At 34.2% G+C, this 21573-nt stretch overlaps 1 protein-coding gene across 1 annotated transcript in view; it reads left to right on the top strand.

The window, feature by feature from the left end:
• The window catches only part of LOC144469139 (tubulin monoglutamylase TTLL4), a 157995-nt gene that overhangs the window by 82517 nt on the left and 53905 nt on the right, over positions 1-21573 (top strand). The window contains exon 3 of the mRNA XM_078179084.1: positions 19520-19620. The gene's annotated coding sequence lies outside the window, so the exon portion shown is untranslated. The remainder of the gene's footprint in view (positions 1-19519; positions 19621-21573) is intronic.

Below are 21573 nucleotides of genomic sequence, written 5' to 3'. Positions count from 1 at the left end.
CTTCACCACGAGTCTGACTCGTTATTATAGTGCAAGGGGTTAATAATAACATTTAATTATTTTTTCCAAAATTCATAACGAAGATGCAATTGAATTTCCTATTAAATTGTAAAAGACAATTTTATCGTGATCATTAAATAAATAATGCTACATATTGCAAAGAATGTTTTCAATATAATCGTGGGAAAATCATTCTGCTGATACGTTCTTCAATCTTTTTACTGATTTAAATAGCTTTTTTGTAAATGCATACGTTGTATGGAAGAAATTGTTTTCAACTTTTACACACTGTTTAAATGAATATCTATTACGGTATATTATTGCGAAATTAAGACGAAGAATTAATTTTCATTTGTCGAAAGGTTACAAAAGTTCAGCCATCTTCCATAAGTAATTTGAAAATATTTTATTTCGCGCCCAGTTTCGTATAAACTATATATATATAAATGTATATAATGTATATAATAAATAGATATGTAATAATAATATATATATTATACATATACGTATATTATTAAACATATATTATTTACATATTATTATATTATACAAGCATTGCATACAAAATAATATATCGATCACGATGGAAGATCAATTGAGCCATGTGATGCAATCAAGAATGTAATCATCGTACAGAGTACATTCAGTCAAAACAAGAAAATCACCATGACGATCGTGACTGAAGTTGAATCACGATCGCGATCGTGATTCCGCGATCACAGTGATAAATCATGGTCAGCGACCAATCGCGTCGTCTCTGATCTTTGATGCGCGATATTTTTTTTTTGTTATATATTTGCATTTGTAAAATATTGCGAGTGAATTCGCATGCAGAAATAATCGGCGATCGTGTCACGAGAAAAATTCTGATTTCAACGAGAACACAATGTTTCTCCAAGATTGTCCGTCGAAGCGTTTTTTTCCATTGGAAAACTAAAGTATAGTTTAATCGCGAGGTAAACGGTGAATTATTAAAGTGGTTGCATGGGCGGTCAGAGCCCCACGAGGAAGTCCTTATCCAGCTGATAGTCATTTCTACTCACGTGCTCCGTGATTAGAATCACGAGGGTCATCCGCATGACGTATGCCGTTGACAATCACTGTTGCCGCGACACGTGACACGCAGTCATTCTGAAAATCACGGCCTCCAACAACCTTCTGCACTACTTTTCAGCGCACGTCGCCGATGGACGGTGCCCACATTATACCGATCGTTCCAAAAGCAATGGAACTTGATTTGTCTGGCCCAGGTCTCTCCCATCCGAACTCTCCACACTCGCGATTTAATTGTGACAATGTACAAGCTCCGCGCAACAAGTGGATATCAGGCGATACCTCATAAATAGCTATGAACAAATTAGGGAATAAAGTTGTTTTATTTGAAGCTCGATTATAATCTTTACACGCGCCGTTTTCAAGTTATGTTTAAATAATTTCTTTAAATTTTTGACTTACGCCACTTTCATAATTATGGGCACGCATAGAACCGTAGCTGAACTCGGTGCAGGATACGGAAGCGTTTCTGCGCCCGAAACGATGATTCGCTCGCAACGCAACGCGCTCGTTATTATCATAATCTCTCCGAGCGGAACTAGCAACTTTCGCGGATCATGATAACGATAAGCTGTTAAAATTTGGCGTGATGCGCGGTACGCGAGTAACTGGTATTCTCCTCAGCGGTCGAACACATTAATTCCGAAGCTGATGATGTTTTAACACCTCTCCCGGCCAGCTGTTTCGAAATTCATGAAAGAATCCGGGCGTCCCGAGCTTCCTGTAATTTGTACTTCAACTCTCTCTTCCATCTCTGCCGAGGCGGTTTTACCGAACTTCGATAGCGACGCATTCCCCATTAACTCTCGGGTCCGTGTTCCTTTTAGAATTTGAATCGATCTGGCAGAAAAGGCACGAAACGAGAGAAAAAGGAAATAATAACGCGGTCTACAAAGTATGGATCGCGCTTAATTTGTTTACACGAACAGCTGGCCGAACGATGGAACCGACACAGCTTTCACCTACATAATTATCTTTCGCGTTCGGTAGGGCTGTCCTGGTTTATCATTCCGAGGCGCGCATTAATCGTCCGATTATTATTAACTCCGTGTAATGGACGGTATCAGATTATATTGGCACGAATTACAACGATTACGGCAACAACGGTACCTGCGCCGGTCCACACCTGTTTAGCGAGTGACAGTAATTAGTAGATCGCGCGGGTTTTGTCCGCGTTCGCGCTTGCTCGACGTTTCCGACACTTTTTCAGAATTCGTGAAACGGTAGCATCGAACGCAGCTAGTATATTATTTCATCCGCGTGTAGCGTGATGAATAAATTTTCGTTCGAATGTGGGAACTTGCGCGGGCGCGGCAAGTATCTGATTTCATTGAAGATACACAAGGCTAATAAAAAATGACCGGTCTCGCATTTATAATTTTCAGATTGTTGAAATTACGAGGGCTATTTTTCAAGAAACGACCGAATGAATTCTCTTTCTCATTATACGTATATAAATTTTAATAAAAATGCAGGCGTAATGTCCGCTACAACACATTTTGTAAAATCTCGTAAATTGGCGCGAAATGTTTTATTATTATTACTACAATATTATTTAGATTTATTATTATTTTTGTTTAATGTTACAAAACGGAGTTGGGCATTATTCGGATTGTTTTGAATAAATATTTGTCTAAAGCGATTATCCAAAACAATATCTTTTAGTTGAATATCTTATTCGTCATAAATTAGTCTATTAGAATTATTCGAACGACACTTTACTCGAATAATCCTTTATTCTTCATTCGCGTTTTTGCGCACAATTTTCTTGAAACGTACTTACGTTATCTTTTCTTTCGATCAATACTGTCGAGTGCTCGAACAACAGGACATTGTGGGAATAAAGGGAAAACGATGCGTAAGATGCTTGCGATACGGGCACTTTCATTTATTTCGATACAATAAGGCCCTGCGTGAAGGAATTCGTGCTCACCCAGCGATTTATCACGATTAATACGCGACCAACATCATGAAATTATTTTCAGGGAGACTTTTCGATTTTCTCTCAAGACTCCTCTACTGTACTATTTTTTTTAACCAGTTAACTGTGACGATCTCTTTTCTAAGCGTCCACCAGTGTGTGTCGCAATAATCAAGCGATAACGAAGAAAAGTTATGAATTCAGCTCAAATTATTTATAATTTTCATTTGTTTGTTTCATTTCGTCTAGACCTCTAAACATTTTACATACATTCAAATTTACGAATATAATTTAGTTTTCGCCATAATAACAATTTAATTATCAAATTGTAACAAAATTTTAATGCATGACGGATATAATCGTCGTGACACAAAATTCTGCCACATCTCCATGACGGATATAGTCGACAAACACAGTTAACTGGTTAAAAAAAGAATAGCATCTTGAAATTTCTAAAATATGGATTTAAATCCGTTAAAACACGACTGTTTTAGGTTAACTTAATTTTAGGTTAATTTAGGTTAATTTAAATTATTTTTAGGTTAATTAGGTTAATTTAATTTTTTTCAACTAACTGATTTTTAGGAAAACTTACAAAGATCTACAAAATGTCTTAAATTTTCGTTGCATGCTCGAATAAGAAAATTGAAAAAGCATAATATCTGAATTCTTTTTTCATGTCAGCAAACTGCAACTTTTGAAAACAACGTTTTAGCCGTTGTCAAGTAAACTAATCCCTCCAAGATACCAACAAAGATTTAGACTACTTGGCCCAATGATGAAAAAGCTATTTCGTTTTTAAAAAGAAAAATATGCGTATTTCCCAAAAATTGTATTTAAAAATTGCTGTCACACTTGTCGTCAGCAACGACGGAAATTATATTGTACAATAACTAATACCGAAGTACGAAAAAATTCATTGTTACGTATCGTTTCGCAAACGGACAGAACATTCCAGTGGACCTAATACATTCGAATACTTTCTCGATCCCGTTCTGCATTGCGCAAAAAGTCGCGAAAAATCGGGCCAGACGGATTTTCATTGCTCTCGCGTAGCGGTAATAATAAAATAGTCGTTATCGTGCTTCCGGTGATCGATTGCTTATTAAATTCATCGTGCTTGTTGTGAAACAGTTAACGTTTCCCAAAGAACAGGTCGTTACTGCCTTCACCGCAGAGGACCGCGACGATAATGCGGTTTGCGCCGAGCCAACAAACGGGGGAGGCCCGTTCCTCGTGCCGGCGCGTAAAGCAACATTGATCTTCAAAACGACCGTTTTCTCCGACTTCCTCTTCCTTCCACGAGCCGAGATAGATCGCCGCGCGGTATAAATATCAATCGCGTCCGAAAAAAAAAAAACTCGTCGGTTAGGTTACCGAGTATCCTGGCCGCATTAATATTTATACGCAAGTGTCTGGAAAGACGGCCGGCACTTGGCCGCAAAAACGGCTCGCCACGGATCGTGCACGAGGATCGGGAGAGGATCGGGAGAGGATCGCTCGGGCCGCTCGCCGATAAAAAATGCCCGCGATAGAGCGCGCTAGGAAAGGGAGGAGGCATCCGTGGCCGCTTCGCCCGTTCCTCGAGAAACGCCGCGATTAGCCGGTGATTTTTTGCCGGATCGATAAATCGAAAGCCAAACATCCCAGGGACGTGTCTGTGGGAACCAGCCTTCGACCGTACATAAACGCGTTTTCCGCGCTCGCCGAGAACCGCTCCGACACACCGATCGAGGCATTTCTACCGAAATGTAAAATACCGCTGTTTTTTTTCGGCTGCGTCTTAACCCCTTCCACTGTCGCTACTTTCATGCTACGACGATTAGCATTTATTCGCGCCTTAATAATTTTCCTAATAGGACCAGACAATTTTTGTTTCCTGAATTGTCTTCATTTACCTTCGTTCCTATACTTTGACGACAGAAAAATTTATTTTTACTTCGATGTAGAAGGAATTAATAATAGTCATATTTAATAGAGCTTGCATAAAATCTTCAACATGAGTCTGACTCGTTATTATAGTGCAAGGGGCTAACCCTCATAGCGCCGAACAACAATACTATATTGTTGCTGGCTGTAATTTTCAAACCGTTCTTTTTATAATATTTTTAACCCTTTCGTATTACAACAGTTCGCTCTGCTGGAGTGACGCCACGGAACGGATTATTTATAGTCTTATATTACATTATATTATATAACATTGTATTGTCTTTTATTGCATTGTATTGTACTCTATTGTATTGTAAACTGTATTTTACTGTATTGTATTCTATTACAACATGTGTATTATATTTAAATAATATTATATTCCGATTATAGTCAGCACTCGTAACGAAAGGGTTAATAAATAATCGCTTGATTTCATGATATTTATTTCGTTTTGAATTTTCTAATTGTCAGATTTTACAATATTTTTATCATTTATTTTCGAGACTTTACCAAACTATATCGAATAGATTTGATATATTTCGCAAAAAAATTGTAATAGTTTATTGCATAAGTTGGCGTTGTTCAAGATTCATTTTAAGAAATTCTAATAGTTTACTGCATAAGTTTGCAATATTGTAAACTATTGCTACTGTAAGCTAGTAAATAATTATTGTAAAATACAAAAATTTTAAGTCGATTGATCCAATATGGAAAAAGTTATTGCGTTTTAAAGAATGTCTGAAAAGAAATATTGCACATTGTACACGTTTCACTTACAAAGCCTTGTAAAATTATTTTACTTTAACATTGTCTGATACGAATCAAAGATTATTTAATCATGTGCGCTTTATGATTATCTTCTGCTAAAAGAAAATGCTTCTGTGCTTGTCGTACAACAATTTATAGGTTATATACAGATTTATCTCATTTTTGTGGTGTAGAAACGTGTCTAACCTAACATTTTTATATTTGATTATCAGTAAGAGATTTTTTAAAATGCATCTAGTGAAACGCATAATTAATTTAAATAATATAATATTTAATAATATCTTCATTGTATCAATATTACACAAATTTGAAAGTATTCCACGAAATATAATTTCATTTAATATGTTCGTGTTTTTATGTAAAAAATTACCATAAATGCAAAGAAAACTTAATATTCGCTTAGTCTTGTACTGTTTTTCATGGTTTCAATTATCCTTTACGGCATACAGTGGGTCAGAGTAACGAAATTGTGTAAAAATTGAAAAACTTTTCATAAGAATTTGACAAAGCAGTGATTAGAAACAATAACAAACGATCGAAGTAGTGATAATAATACTATAACTAATAATATCGAAAAATAGTTCATCAAATTTAGGAGTTTGCGCTGCATGTATCACGGAACTATAGACCATTATAGAAACAGTAATTTCATCGGTGGACTATACAATAAGGACGCATTGACACGCAAATTGAAACAACCTCGCGCTTTAATTCAGCTGCGCATCGAATTTTTCAAGGTCGGACGCGACGTGTTATTCACAAAAATGTAATAGCGGGTATTCCCTGCATTTTTATCTATCACCCCGTATATGCCGAATGACGCGGCTATAATATTTCCTGCTCGACGTTTTTCGTGACATCGCGCGACTCGTTTCGCGCTCGTTCCCCCACAGATTGGTTCGGACTCCTTGAAAAACTTTTTCCGAATGAAATTACATCCAGATCCAGACGCGATCCCCCTCGACACGCTCCGGGATTCATTAACTTATGGGACTCGCGTACACGTTCAATTTCACGCTATACTAATTTTGATTGATTCGATTTCTTTGTAGCGGAGAACGTGTGCACCGTGTTCTATTTGTCAATAATTATTACACGCATGTCTTTACGCGAAACCTGTTCCGATAAAGTAACATGCGCGCGTATTTTTAGACGCGAAGTAATCAGACGATAGTATTTCATGGGTGCTTCGTTGCGATTAGAATGCGGATCTTACGTCCTTATGGCAGAAAAATGAGTCGACGTAATGCAACATGGCAGAGTTTATAATGATTGAAGGATATCAATGCTGAGGTTAATAAAGCCGTTGAAGAAACTACAGTGTCTAGTTATGATAGATTGGTTGTTATTATAGTATTCTCTGTAGCCTGATATAACAGCTGTCCAATTTTTTAATGTCTCGTTACATTTGTTATTTTCTGCTCTTGTTATTCTCTACAAATATATTTCTCTGTATTTATATTTCTCTATATTTATATTTCTCTGTATTTATATTGCTCTATATTTATATTTCTCTGTATTTATATTTCTCTGCATTTATATTTCTTTATATTTTTTATTTCCCTGTATTTATATTTTTCTATATTTATATTTCTCTGTATTTCTATTTCTCTACATTTATTCTGCTTTGTATATTCTTCATTAATCGAATACGTTCAGTCATTTTTATGCATTTATTATCTCGTTAATCGAGTACTATACTTTCGTCGATCATACTTGCGCGCATGTGCAACTTTTAGTTATAATGTAAGGGCATCTGATGTAAGCCCAGGAACGTGATTTGTTAAATAAAGGAATTCATATCTATTAAAATGAAACCATACGATACTAAAACAAAATCTTTAAAAATCATAATTTTATTTTACTATATGGCTATTTATGTAGCTTCGTATATTTTACGTTAAATATCGCTGCAAATCGGCAATAGATTTTCAGTTGTACAATTAGAATTATGGTTATACGATGTTGAATCTGACAATTACAACAGTGATCATACGTAATGCAAAAAGTATCTCGGACAGAAAAAAGTTATGAATAAACGCCTGAACTTTTCGCAGTCTTTTTATGTGTCATTTTAAACTGATTAAGGTTATAAAAAAGTTAATAATAATATTATTTCTTATTGTTAATTTGTCGTGCGCTTTCTTGCATTTTAAAGATTTGCACTTAACATAAACGTATAAGGATCTATAGTTTAGTTACATCAAGTTCAAACGATGATAATATAATATTTTAAAGAAAAAGCTAAGTATATTCTGTGCCCAAGTATTGTCATTCAAATTAGATCTCATTAACAATCACTATCATTCCATGCCATTAACGAGAATCCATCACAATGATTTCCTTCGAACAAAATGTTATCTTATCAGTGTACAAATCGCGTTATATTTACGATATTATACGTTAACCAGATAAATCCTTGTTAAAAAAAAAACATTTGAAAAAGCTCCGCTACGTGCGATAAATTATTAATAAATGTAAACGCAGTTCCTTACGTCGTAGTTCTCACACCAAACATGGTATTTCCAATCCACAATTTCTTCTAACCGTAGACCATGATATTCTCAGAACCATAACAGGAAGAGTTTGCCATAATAAACTGTGAGCCTAACAAGTTTATAAAAGTATAAGCAAATAATTATGCACTCCACCGATCCAGATGTATCACTCTTAACCCTTTGCACTCGAGTGGCGACTGTGCGGTGCCATTAAAATTATTGCGACAAGTTCCGAAATTATTTTCATAGTTATCGCCAAAGTTTAGATTTAAGAAATTGTTGAAAGGGTAACTGTTACATGAGTCACTAGTCTCAATTTCATACGCATAGTATGAATTTCGTTATGTAAAATGGAAATACTAGAAGCCAGAAAAGTTATTTTAGAATTGCAGTTGAAATGACTTCGAGTGCAATCGTAACAATATGCATAATAATTATAATAATATTAATTTTACTTTTAACTATCCGCGACGTTTTACGAGAACAATTACGTTTCCTGATTGCTCTATAACGATCCTTTGAATCGAATTCTCATTTTGATTAACGATTATACTAATAATATTGATTTCTTGATTGATGATTTTAATCAAATTAAGTACTAACTATATACTATTATCAGAAGCTATGATGTTTAGTCTTGTATACTGTAATTATGTTGTTTTTATTTTTATTATTATTTTGTTGTGATTATTATTGTTTATTACTACTCATAATATAATATATAGTATAATAGTACTATTATTAATACTATTACTATGACTATCACTATGACTGTTACTATTATTAGTACTATGATTATTACTATTATTATTCCTATAATTATTATTATTATTATTATTCCTATAATTATTATTATTACGTTAAATTTTTGTAGAAAAAATGAAAAGGTATTTGTGCCATTGTCCCCGACTTGTTATCTGTTTTAATTGTCTGCGAACAATAATCGTACTAAAAAAGTATTTCATGAAATTTTTTTTATCTTAATAACGTGGCTGTCGAAGCATTAAAATGTTCACAGAATTTTACAATTAGACGTTCGACGTCTAAAAAGAAGACAATTTTTGAACTGATCGAAATGTGCTGTGCAAAAGTAGTAATATTCTCTGAAGCATATTATTTCAAATTCGCGTAGTAGAAAGTTGCGTGCAAAGGGAGTCGGTTGGCAGAATTTGCGTGGGGCCTGTACATTTGCATGCAATTCCGGGCGGCCATCGAAGTTCTAATCGAATCGTTTCTATCAATCGTCAGGCGATCTACCGTAATAACAGAACGTCTTGAATAGCCAATTCCGCGCGAATAATCCCCGCATTAGACCGCGATTACAGAATATGCATTTCCTGGCGAACCAATGTTCTTCTGCCGATTACGTCAGGCGAATCAAATAAACGAATTCTTATGCGACCGATTGCGCTACGACTATTTCATTATTCGATTGTCGCACGAATTCATTGGAACGTACATATCGTGCGAGTAACTATTCGAGAAACTGCTGCAACGTTCGTTATTATTTTGCCATATTTGGTTAGAATAAATCTTTTCAAAAATGAGGCTTCGTTTCGTGGGCGCTATAGGAGAATGAATGATGTGCACTGACACTCGATTTTAAAGCATCTTTTTAATTGAAATTCTTAAATTAGAATTAACTGTTTATTTGGTGGATAATAAAAATAATTTAACATTTAGCAAGGCTCTCACGTTCTCTGTGAATCGATAATATATACATATAGGCATTTACTAGATGGGCCACCATAAATTAATCAAAATTTACTTTAAAAACAGGTGACGATACAACATTTTGAAGATATAACAAATTTTACTTATAAAACAGAACGTAGTATATAAATGAACATTTTATTTACGATGCATCCAACATTCGATCTTGAAATTTTTATATCAGTAATTGTTAGTTAAATTGTCAACTTTAGGAAGCTCAAATTTATTCTAATATAACAATTTATAACTATTTTAAATAGATTATTTATTTATTCGAATTAGGTATATACGTTCAATATATTGTCAATATATTATATTGACTTCCCAAAATAGGTAATTTAAATAAAAATTAGTGAAATGATAATCGTTATAACGAAACTGTACAACTATAATGTAAAAGAATTAACAGGTTTCAACCAATAATTAGCTTTTTTTCTTTCTGATCATTATAACGTTCTATAAGATAATAATCATTATAATGTTAATCATTATGTAATTGTCTGTTGAAATTTAATTTCTTTGCAATACTTGTATGTACAGTTTCATGATGACAATTTAATTATTGTAATGCATCAACAAACATTCCAACATGATAAACAAATAAATAGAATGATTCATAAAACATTTAGATGATACTTGGAAACTATTATACTAGATACTTGTAGCTGTAGCTAATGACGTTTCCTTCGCGAAACTCATTTTACAAGAAACAAAACTGCTTTAAACAAAATAAAATCCAATATTATTTTATAAAATTTTTACTTCAACTTATTTTATAAAATAAAACCTGTTTCAAATAAAAATAAAATTTCCTATGATAAAAAAGGTACAACGTCACTTGCGTAGTAACTCTAATTGATTCGACGTAAGACCGGCCTAGCATTGGTTCGCGTTCGAATGCGCGTCCTCTGTAATTGCAGGCTTACACCCATTCACAATATTCGACGCTGCCGTAGGACGAGTTCGAACGACGCTTGATTTGAATTCTTCCACGGAAACGTACCGGGCCCTCGTCGCCGGCATAAAACGATAAATCATTCAGCAGGTTTAAATGAAACGAACCGCTTGTAATTCATGGAACATCGATAGTCGGTGCTTGTACCGGCTGCTATACGTGTAACAATTGCGTAAAAGAAGATGAGGCGGCTGAACACGGAGTCGCGGAACGGAGACGGTGAATAGTACGGACGGAGAACGAACAGGATGGAGAAGACTATAGAGATAGAGAAGACCGGAACGAAGAAATGACGAAGAGAATGAAGCAGATAAAGAAGATAAAGAAAATAAGGAATACGATAAAGACAAATATATAAATAAATAAAATAACTGAAGAAAAAAAGAAAGAAATACCTCGAAGATGAAGAAAATAATTGTTGTTATTTTCTAGGTATATGTATATATATATATTTAATTATTTATTATAAGAACACTAAGAATATTATAATCGTGAACACGGCGGAGGCGAAGTGAACACACAGAGAACAGAAGAGGAAGAACAAACGAAAGGCGCGACGCCTAAGCGGAGGGGAATCATGGCGCGTCCTTATTGCTAGATAATATTAAGGATTATCTTCAACAATAATAAAGACAAAGAATATAATAAAGACGGAGGAAATAAAGCAGAGAAACAGTACGATAAAGAGGAAGAAAGTAAAGAACGACGAAGACAAAAAAGTGAAGAAGACGATGAAGACGAAAAAGACAACGAGAACGTAGAATGTGATGAAGAAGACAACGAATAAGGCTAAAAAAAAGAATGTGATGAAGACGAAGACGAACAAGACGAAAAAGTCTAACAAGACTAATTACAGGAAGTGAACGAAAAATGCGATGCCGCCGAAGAGGATAAAAAGATCGAATAACACGAAGAGAACGAAGAAAATGAAGAAGACAAATCGGTCGAGTAAGAAGAAATGTACGAAGAATGCGATGAAAGCAAAGAATGCGACGAATACGACAAGAATAAAGGAGACAACCAATACGATGACGACAAAGAAGATAAAGAAGTTGAATAATACGGAAGGAACAAAGGAGAGGAAAAAGTTGAGTAACTCGAAGTTGTCGGAGAATGCGATGAAGACGAAGACTGCGACGAAATCAAAGGAAAAGGAGAAGACGAAGAGTACGCTAAAGACGAGAAAAGTAAAGACGATGAATAAGACGAAGGAAACGAAAAGGGCGAATAATACAAAGAAAGTGGAAAGGGCGCAGAAGGCAAAGAAAGCGAAGAAGATGGAGAAGACAAGGAAAGCGAAGAAGAAGAAGAAAAGGACGAGGAATGCGATGAAAACAAAGATTGCGACGAACGCTGAGAAGGTGAAGAAGTCATGGTGTAGAAAAGTTGGCCGGTAAATGGAAATGAGAAAGGACGGGGGGGCATGGCAAAGCGGAAGAGAACGGCGGGACGCGACGCGCGACCATTGTGGGGGAATGAGGCGAAATGCGCGGCGTGACTCTTCGATGCGAGGCGAGGCGATGCGAGGCGAGGCACGAGCTGCTGGAACGTGGACAATACCATGGGGTCTATGGGAACCCGCGGTGTGAAGGCATGTGTTGTTTTCTCGAGGTCGTTGGAGGACGTGTCGCGACTCGCATCGTCAATTTGCCTGACAAAAGGAAATCGCCGGGCTGCGGACAGGATGCGTGACCAACCGGATTCCCCGCGATGCGTGCGCGCACGCCAGGAATCCGCCGCGCCGAGCATCGGGTTCTTTTGATCGAACCCAGTCCCGATTCTAATCCTTTGAAAGGTCCCCCGTGTTCAGACGTGCGCCAAAGTACCCCCGGTACCCCCGGGTTCAACCAGCGGACGGTGACTCGGCACTGTGTTAGGATTACTTCGAGATGAGTCAAGAGTTCAGACTCCGCCTTCGTGTCTTCTTCATCGTGTCCTTTTCCTCTTCGGGTCCTCTTGCCTTCGAGTACTTTCCTCTTTGCGTCTTCTTCTTGTTTATCTTATTTTCGTCTTCATGTCCTAATCGTCTTTATATCTCCTTATTTATCATGTCCTCTTCTTCTTCTTCTTCATGATCTTTTCGTCTTCTTACCGTCTTTGACTTTGGGTCCTCTTCGTCTGCATGTCCTCTTTGTCTTTGCGTCCTTTTCGTCTTCATGTTTTTTTCTTTACGTCCTCTTCTTCATGTCCTATTCTTCCTCATATCCTCTTCTTCTTCACGTCCTCTTTGTCTTTATGTCTCTTTCGTCTTCATGTTCTCTTTGCCTTTACGTCTTTTTCTTCATGTCCTCTCCGTCCCCATGTCCTCTCCATCTCCGTGTCCTCTTTGCCTTCGTACCTTTTCTGACTTCAAATCTTATTAAATCTTCTTCGTCTTAGCGTCTTCTTCATCTTCATACCTTCTCTGTCTTTGCGACCTCTTTATCTTCGTGTCCACCCCGTTCTTATGTCCGCATCACCTTCGTACGATCGCGGCTGCTTTGATATCCGCGCGCCGATAACTTCTCCTCCTCGTCGTCCCTTCTTTTCTTCTTATACTTTCATTGATCTTTATGCATTCATGCTTGCACGCGTATTCAATTCGTAGTTGCATTATTGAAATAAAAGTAAGTAATACTAAAACAAACTCTTCAGAAATAATAATCTTATTTCTCTATACATGTTTTCGTATGGTCTACGTTAAATATCATTGTAAATTGGCAACAGATTTTTAATTATACAGCCGGAATTAAAGCAGATACGAATTTAAATCTGATAATTAAAATAATGCAGAACTCTTGTTTGCAAATATTATTAATAAACTGCTGATCTTTATGCAAATTCTTATTTTTATACATCATCTTATGATAATTGAAGTTGTAACAAAGTTGTCTTGAGCACTTCTAATATTACTAATTTGAGAAAGAAAAGAAAATTTTCCTTATTCATTCATTATATGTTTTCTGGTGTTTTAAAAATATGCACATAACTGCATTAAGATCTATAGTTTAGTTAAGAAATTTAGTCGAAATAGTGATAATGTAATATTGGAAAGGAAGAACTAGATATGTTTTCTTCCAAAATATTATATGTAGTTCGAATTGTTTCTAACGAGCAACGATTAATCTGTGTCACTGTCAAGAATTCGCCATAATAATTGTCCTTCGAACAAAATGCTGTCCTACCAATTTTCGTATAATGTAATGTACGCTCGCGGCCGCTTTGATATCCGCGTCCGATAACTTCTCCTGGGGCATCGTTTTTTTTTTTTCTTTTTGATCGTGTCGTTAAACGACCGGGACTGTTGCTTGCGCCGATCCGGGTCCGTTCAAATTGATGGAATGCTTAAAACTAACTTACGACCGGCACTCGAATCTGTCGCCTCCTTTATCCTGCTTTCTCTTCTGGATCGTTTTGTCTTTGTTTCGATGTCCCAACGGCGCGGTCAAATCGAAGGGCGTTGGACGAAAACGGAAATGCTCCCATATTTGTCCAAATGTTGACACGCATTCGCGATATATAATTTCAGAGATAAAAGTTTTACAAATTTTTAGCAAATTCTTCGTCGAATTGAATTTTCTTCATCTTTTAAGAATATACGGGGTTGGAATAACCATAGGCCAGGTATAGTCAGTTAAAATATTCTGGATACACCTTTTGAAACGCGATGACTTTTTTAAAATTGGATTAAGCGCACTATGAAATTTTCAACGTACACGGAAATTGTAGAGATTTCCGAAAGGCGTTTTTCACATTTTTATTATAAGATCAAATAAAAAAGTTATTCATCAAGAGATTTGTTATCTTTCTTTATCATTTTAAGTAATTGTCTAATATACCAGTCTCTTTATCATTTAAAAAATTCAAATGGTTTAGTATTGTTTTTAACCCTTTGCAGTCGTATATCTACTCTCAGCCACCAAAGCAATTTATTTCTCTTTTTCCATCTTTTTTATTTTTACATATAATTAAAACATATTATTGTGTTACATATGTCTAAATATTAAAACAGAGTTAATAAATTTTGTTTTTCCTTCTCTTATTATTGTTATCTTATTACTGTCCACTGAAAAAAATTAATTACGACCAGCATGACTTAAATATAAGTATAATATAAGTATTTATATAAGTATACTTTAATATAATTTAATATTTAATATAAGTATACTTTAATATAAGTATAAATTTAATACGACCGCAGAGGGTTAAAAATGTTATCACGTTTTAAAAAAAGTGTATAAAGACTGCTTTGACTGACGATAAATACATTTTCCAATAATGATGCTAGAATAAATTTTGTTATATAGAATTCAATCGTTATCAAGAGACGAATAATATGCAAAAAGTAGTTTGTATGTCATGGATGTTGACTTATAATAAGTGCAAATGTATTTTGATTGCATTGTGACACTGCATATTTTGTTGCATTCATTTTTAAATCTTGGAGTATCAATAGACGATAATTTCACGTTTCGTTTTCATGTTTATAGTCCAAGGAATCATTCGAAAGGAATGTATTTTAACGTCATTGTATTTTATTTTAACTAAAGTACAAAATAATAAAATAATGGAAAATGAAATTATTAGTGCAAGATGAAATATGGTTAATTACAGTGCTGAACTTACAACTCCAGAATACCGGTTATTATAATATAATATTATATAAATTATCTATAATTATAAAATCAAATTTATATATAATATTATATAACATATATAGTATTATTTTATTTATTTAAATACAATCCTTGCATTTTAGCTTAAGGATCTATAACAATACTGTACAACTTAAATATACAGTATTATATAAATTATCTATCATTATAATATATTATTATAATTTTTAATATATGAATTTGATTTTGATAACTTTGATTTATTATACATAAATTCATCTCAATCGCTTTCGACCTTCTTCGTAGGTTGTAATAAAAATTGATTTTCACGTTTGTTAACAAAAAATTGTGTCACTCGTAGAGCACCGGCGTGACGCTACAATTGTCGAATCCGTGCATCTGCGTTGACATCTGCGCATTCACAAAATGAAATGTGTCAATTAATTTGTACGCCGCAGATGCTTATGTAGAACAAAACTGATGTACTTAATTAAGCACGTGCTGCTGTTTTAATTGCTGTTCGGTACTTGTTGATAAAAAAAAAAGTTCAATTAACCTCATTCCGCAAATGCCAGAAGTGGCTCAGATTGAAATTTCCATTATGCCTGTGCAATTGCGCGTTGATTGATTCGATGATGCGGAAACTTGTCAGGTAAGTTAATTATCATCTTAACAATCTGTCGATGCTTGCGGACGCTTCGGTTTGGGGAGTCGACGAAAATTATTTTGTAGACATCCGAATAAGTATTACTCTGGCTTTAAGTAATGTATATTTCATTTGATTTGTCATCGAATGATTGTACAGAATAAAATATCCTGCGATATTGGCGTTTATTTTTTTTATGAATTAATGAATGCAATAAATCGAGGAAGGAGCAATCGTATTCCGTTCTTTCTTCTTCAGAATATTTGCAATGTTTCTTTTATAGTACCTTTGCCCTACTACTTATGAACGAAGTAGGGCATTTTTCTGATCGTCGATTGTATCTGATTATTGTCGAAATGATTTCTTTTCAGACGAATGTCTTAGACGAATAATTTGAAGTATTCTTTATTCGAACAATTCTAAAATGTAATATGGAGGAACGAAATCGATAAACTGAAAAATCATTTAATATTCTATGATTTTTGTACAAATCAATTATTCTCCGTATGAATTCCTATGCGAATAAATTCCTATTCTAATAAAATCTAATTCGAATGGATTCTGACCCGAATACAATTTTGTTTAATATAATTTATATATAATATAATATATAATTTATTATATAATATATGTAATATAAAATAATTTAAATTTATTTTTAATAAATAAATTATTTATTTAAACCGTTATCTCGACGTTATATGTATCTTTTATCTTCACGTATTATCGAACAAGCTCCATCGAGTGACGAATACCGAGGAACAACGAAGTACAATCGTTCGAATAAACTAGAAACAACGGGATGCACACCGGCGTCGGATCCTTATCAATGCAACGCCATTTTGGAAAGTTACGCTCCGGCGTCGTTACTCGAAGAAGCAACATTTGTCTCAATAAAATACATTGATGCTGCTGCACCTGTCACGCATCATCCGCGACGATTACGAGTAGAAAGTCCAAAGACCGGAGATTGGTTTGAAATGAAATTGTTGGTAAAGTTTATGTTTATAAAAGGAAGCGCGCGCTCCCGGGGGATCGTTTATCCGTAATAAACGCTCGCCTTAAATCTTACACTGTCTCGCATTCAATGTCCCGTTTTACATTGTAATATCTCATCTGTATTAAAGTTATCACGATACGTGCATATTAAGCTCCGACTGATATTATCGGGCCATCGCACCGAAAGCGTTATGCCTACCTTAACCTCCATCACGCTCCGTTACGGCGCACTTCAAATAATTAATCGTCCATTCCGTGAAGTCAAAAATGCCCCTTCGCAGCGTAATCATTGGGAAGTTGTTGCACTTTCGGCCAAATTTCATACATTTTTGGGTTACCCGCCGCCCAAATTATCCTGACACAGTTCCCCGCGAGGAAAGGACCCGATGGAAATTTCTTACCCCTAATGAAGGCCCCGTACGGAACGACTAGACTTTATTATATTTTTAACGCGAGCGGGCGCGCATATTAACACGATATTAATTTCATTATTATCCGTGGTTCGAGGCAAGGAATTTCCTAGTTAACACTTCCTTTTTTAGATTTCCGTAAAACAAGGCTTGAAAATAATGTGCTCGCGCTTGTATAGAGATTCGTGATCTACAAATAACATATTCAAATATTGTAAAATAACTCGAATTTAAATTAATTATTATAACTAGATTGCAAATTTGTAAAATGCAAGTATACGTGCATACTGGCACGATATTATTGTATTATTATTCGACGTTCGCGACAACGAATATTCTAGCTGAAATAAGAAATATCTTCTTTCTCCAGATTTTTATAAAACAATTCTTGAGAATTGATTTGTAGAAAAATTGTCAGTCTACAGAAATCACGTATTGAAACATTGTAAAGTGATTTCAAATAACTATTATGACTGGACCGCGGAGCTTTACACAAAATAAAATTTCTGTACCTTCATTCTAACTAACACAAATTAAATAAATATTCAATATGGTTCTCGACGTTTTTAATAAGTTGAAAATAATCTGACATTTTTAAAGTGGTTCCGACGATTACTGTTTGGTATCTCAACCGCTCAGTTTTGCCATAAATGCATAAAATTCGCGGTTTTATTATGTCTAGCAATAGTGTGAGATAATTATAGTTTGTATGAGACAATTAGTATGAAATATAGGACTCGAATTGACTGCGAGTTAGGTCTGGGATAGAATTATACGAAATTAGATGTCGATGTGGCGATTGTCGAAGAAATTATCGCGTCCGTGAAACTATTATCGATGGTCGAAGATTTGAACGCGCCGGTTAGCGTGAGCTTGGCGAATGGAATCGTGTCGGTGAGGAGATCGTCGATGAAATAATTGTTGGTAAAGTGACAAGAACCCTTTATTTGCAGTCTTAATTTTTGCAGCGATCCGTGTTACAAAGGTATCCTTTTGGTACCGCTTCAGAAAGTTAATGACAGCACAGTAGTTACTTATTACTACGTAACAACTTCCGAAAGTTACACGTTATTTTCGGTTAAATTCTGCTTCCGACAGGAATCTTCTGTTCACGTGCAAGTAATTAACTAATAATAATACGGAAGGATAATCGCAGAAGCAATATCGACGACCCTTGTCAAAGCGAAGCGAATGCTAAGATAATAATATCGCATTGAATTATATTATCTTTTAATTCTGAAATTTTTTCAAATTATGAAACTGCTTCTAATAGTTGTGAAATTATATCAGGTGCATCAAATAATTTCATAATTATTTAATAACTACTATATGTACTATATGGTTAATGAATAATTTACTATTCGTTTTATTACAAGTATAAAATATTAATATGTGTTTTTAATATTTATATATATTAAAATGTTATATTATATCATATTATATAATATTATAGTATTATATATATGTATATATATTATGACATTTCCATATAATAAAGATTATGTTAATCTTTAACATAAGCTGTGAATTTTTATACGAAGTAAAACATTTATGAATTAGTTGCAAGAAAAATAAGTGAAACGAGGAATGTTTGTTAATCCTTTTAATTACTTAAACGCAAAGTTCTTTTATTTTTACATTCAGCTAAAGCTTCTATTGTATCTTTTTACATTTATTCGTATTTGACATTCGATAAATTTTTACATTTTAATTAACGAATATTATAATGGTAATATATCTAATATTATTTGTTTTCAATTATAAATAACGGTAGTCGTTCCATATTCACTCATTTAAGGAAAGAAATTAGATGTAGAATGAATTTGTTAAAATGAAAAACGTTATTTTAAATTATAAATTTGTTTAGAAAATTACATTTTTCATTGTCACAATATCTGTATCCGATAATCCGAGGTTGCTGTTAAATTGCTTGCGAATAAACAAAATTTCTTACAATGTAGTTTAAGTTTGTTTAAGTTTATTAAAGTTTATTAAAGTCTCTCATTTTTATAAATCTTCTATTATTTTACAGAAATTAATACGAAGCCAAAGATTGGAATAAAGCCAAGCAGCAAGTGGTCTGGAATCACCTGTCATTAAAGGAATACGGAAATACAGAAGAATAGAATAAAGGTAAGAAGAAAGACCGCATTTGTCACCCTGTATGTCATTTGCTATCCTCGAAAATTTTATTTTTACTTTTTACGCAATAACAATAACATGGGACAAACATAACAACCGATATTACGCGTGCCCATCTTATTCTTATTAATAAAGTTTATTATAGCTGCGACTGCAATTAAAGTCAAACTTATTGTCCAATGAAATGTTAATTTTGTATCTTTTCGAACTTTTAATAGAACAAAGTTATTACGAAAAGTGTGCAATTTTTCTTTTCTATCATTAACTTCTTAACACTTTACCGACCGGTTGTGGCAACCGATAATTTGTTATGTATAATTGAGAACGTGTTAGATTGTACCACTGTGAGCTCTAATATTAGTATGCAATTTTTTAAATGCTACATACTTTTCGCGATCAATCAAATAAATGAAATCAATGCTGATGTTATTGAAATATTAAAATGTTAGTAGATTCATATTATAGAAATGTTTACGGCCGGTCGTTAAAGCCAACATAATAAATAAAGTTAATAAAGTTATGATCAGTTTACACAATTGAAAATTTATAAAAATTTATGTACAGTAACACTTACTCGTATACTTAAAGTGACATAAACAATCTAAAGATACTATTCGCAGAATGATCGTTCACAAATACATAACATTTATAAATCAGGTGCAATATTATTATTAACTCTTTGCAGTTGTGTGTCTCACTTTCAGCCTCCAAAGCTACTTACTTATTTCCCTTATTTTTATATAAAATAAAAACGTATTTATATAAAATAAAAACATATTATTGTGTTACATATATCTAAATTTCAAAAAGGAATTAATAAATTTTGTTTTCCGAAGATTAATTGCGAGCAGCACGACACCTGTGTAGAAACTTAATACGACCGAAAAGAGTTAAAAAAAAACATTTTCATTCTTGCACGCATCTCCGACGAAGTAAAGTTTGTAAATAAATTCGTAGAAAAGTTGCATCTCGGATTGACGTCTACATCGGGACGTACAGAATTAATTTCAGTACTGTACAGTATGAAACATTTATTAAACCCGTTCGATCGTAACCCGCGATTTAAAGAGAAACTTCTTCCGATCGAGCGCGAATTTACGTGTCCGGTAGAATGCTAATTATCCGGATACCGTTCAATGAACACGGATCGATGAGAGAAGAGTTCGATTATCGGAACATCGATTAACGAAACGTTCGAGCACGTGGAACGGTGTACTGCAAAAATGGCTAACTTTTTATTCAAACACTTTTCTTTTCAATTAATAACGATATTTACAATGTACAGGCAGTTCTCTCGCATCTCCGGAGTCCTACTGTATGGTTTCATTCTAATTAGGCGAATTACGGGATCATGGAGATCCGCGATACAGCGTGATAATTGAACTGCGAATCTTTATGCGGAATAAAAATTGTTAGCATTGTTTACTAGTTGCAGGAGACGCGTAGAAATTTTGTTTCTTTTCTTAATAATTTTATTGAATTGAATCATGATTTTTGAATTTTTTAAATAATCTACTCATTTTTATTATAAATGCATAAAATCCACAATCTAGTGATAATAATTATTTAATCGGTTTTAGATTTTTGATGTTGCAATTGTTGAAGTTACGTAAATGCTTTTATATTTATATTTTATACTACAATAAAAATTGCAGAAAATAATCGTAAATTCAATCTTGTCATTTCTACATGGAAAATATCTCATGAATGTTAAGTTGTAAAAATATCTCAAGGATGTATACTAATTATTTCTACTAGTTAGGTTTAATCTTCATAATTATTACATGTAGGAGTGCAACGCCGACGAAAGGCCTGATTAAGATATCGAAGCTTGGCTTCTTCTCTGAAATTCAATCATGTTCATTATGTCGTCTCAATTAGTTCGGACGCATTAAGCTTACAAGAGGCAACATCCGACACGAAGTTGTCGCTTATAATGAAACT

This window comes from Augochlora pura, chromosome 4 (genome assembly GCF_028453695.1).
Source record: "Augochlora pura isolate Apur16 chromosome 4, APUR_v2.2.1, whole genome shotgun sequence".
Classification (NCBI taxonomy): Eukaryota; Metazoa; Arthropoda; class Insecta; order Hymenoptera; family Halictidae; genus Augochlora; species Augochlora pura.
Note: the sequence above shows the minus strand (reverse complement) of the source record. Positions and strands in the feature narration are given on the sequence as shown.